The 2,156-nt window shown below is 43.0% G+C and overlaps 1 pseudogene; it reads left to right on the top strand.

The window, feature by feature from the left end:
- Nucleotides 1-306: 306 nt before the first annotated feature.
- On the top strand, nucleotides 307-575 carry LOC131503033 (large ribosomal subunit protein eL36-like; annotated as a pseudogene).
- Nucleotides 576-2,156: the final 1,581 nt, after the last annotated feature.

The raw sequence follows: 2,156 nt of genomic DNA, 5'->3' as shown, positions 1-2,156 counted from the left end.
TTGAGACAGAGAGAGCACAAGTGGGTGTGCAGCAGAGAGAGAGAGACAAGCGTGAACAGGGGAGGGACAGAGAGAGAGGGAGACACAGAATCTGAAGCAGGCTCCAGGCTCTGAGCTGTCAGCACAGAGCCCAAGGTGGGGAATGAGCCCATGAACTGTGAGATCATAACCTGAGCCAAAATCAAGAGTCGGACACTTAACCAACTGAGCCACCCAGGTGCCCCTACACTCATTGGTATTAAACCTTCAGTAACAGGCAGGAGTTATTGAGGACAATCAGCCACAGCTGTGAGCTGCCTTGTGGACATGGGTCTCAACAAGGGCCACAAGGTGACCAAGAACGTGAGCAAGTGCCTCACAAGGCACACCAAGTTCATGTGGGACATGATCAGAGAGGTGTGCGGCTTCACCCCATACCAGCAGTGAGCCATGGAGCTGCCGAAGGTCTCCAAGGACAAGTGCACTCTCAACTTCATCAAGAAAAGGGTAGGGACACACATCCGTGCCAAAGGAAGAGAGAGGAGCTAAGCAACATCCTGGCAGCTATGAGGAAAAGGGTATCCAAGAAGGACTGAACCCCTCCCCTCTGTATGTAATAAAGTTTTTTTGGAACTTGAAAAAAATAAAAATAGAGAAATAAACCCTCAGTAACACATTAGGTAGGTACCATTTCCCCCATTTTACAAAGGGGGAATCTGAACTGACTCAGAAAGACTAATTTATTTACATAAGTTCATATAGCGAGTCAGTGATAAAGTCAGGATTCAAACAGATCTGCCTTGCTCCAAATCTATACTTGCCACTACAGAACACCGCCATTCTAGAAAAAGATAATTTAACCATATGCATGAAACTAACTTGAAGACATAAAGTCCATATCAATTAGGCGATGTAAAATTGAGAGAGACCAAGAGCAGTTTCATCCAACTCAGAAAATAAAAGCAACAGCATTTGGTTTTAGATAATAAATCTGCTCCTGATTTAGTTCTTCGGCAACTGTCAGAAAGGTCAATATTCACTTTCTCAATTTAGTTGGCTCCCTCTTGGTTGATTAAGAAGACTCTGTCTGCTTGGTCCTCAGATATCCTAAGCAGCCAGGTTCAGTGTGCTGGTGTATCAGTCTGGGTCCAACCAGGAGAAATAAATGACATGGTAATTTTAACAGGGAAAGTTTAATATAAAAACTATTAATTATATGGGGTGCCTGGGTGGCTCGGTTGAACATCTGACTCTTGATTTTGGTTTAGATCATGATCCCAGGACTGTAGGATCAAGCCCCATGCAGGGTTCTGCACTGAGCATGGAGCCTGGTTAAGATTCTCTCTCCCTCTGTCCCTCCCCCGCCCCTTGCACACACTCTCTCTCTCTAAAATTAAAGAAAAAAAATTTAGTTACAACAGAAAATTATAGTAAGAAGGGATTGGCTAGGAAGAAGTAGAGACCATTCTAAATACAGAAATAGCAGGGGCACCTGAGTGGTTCAAATCAGTTAAGCATCTGATTCTTGATTTCAGCTCAGGTCATCTCACAGTGCGTAAGTTCAAGCTCTGTGCTGACAGAGTGGGGCCTGCTTGGGATTCTCTCTCTCCCTCTCTCTTCTCCTCCACTGCTTGCACACATGCATGCTCTTTCTCGCTCTCAAAATAAATAAACATTAAAAAGAATAATAATAGTGGTACATGGGTGGCTCAGTCAGTTGAGTGTCCAACTTTGGCTTAGGTCATGATCTCAGGGCTTGTGAGTTTGAACCCCACATCAGGCTCTGTACTGACAGTGCGGAACCTGCTTTAGATTCTCCCTCCCTCTCTGCCCCTCCCCCACTCAGACTCTCTCTTTCAAAAATAAACATTAAAAAAAATAAAAGAAACAAAAGAAATAATAAATACAGTAAAACTTTGGTCTGTGAACATAATTCATTCCAGAAACAGGCTTGCAATCCAAAGTACTTGTATACCATTGACTCAGTTGTGATCACGTGACATTCAGCATCATATACTACTCATATTGCAAGACACTGCTAGTTTATCAAGTTAAAATTTATTAGAAATCGTTGTTCATCTTGCTGAAAACTTGCAGAACAAGTTACTTGCAATCCAAGGTTTCACTGTACAGAAATAACATATATAAGGAGCAATCACTACCCTCAAGGCAGAGAT

This window comes from Neofelis nebulosa, chromosome X (assembly GCF_028018385.1).
Source record: "Neofelis nebulosa isolate mNeoNeb1 chromosome X, mNeoNeb1.pri, whole genome shotgun sequence".
NCBI lineage: Eukaryota > Metazoa > Chordata > Mammalia > Carnivora > Felidae > Neofelis > Neofelis nebulosa.
Note: the sequence above shows the minus strand (reverse complement) of the source record. Positions and strands in the feature narration are given on the sequence as shown.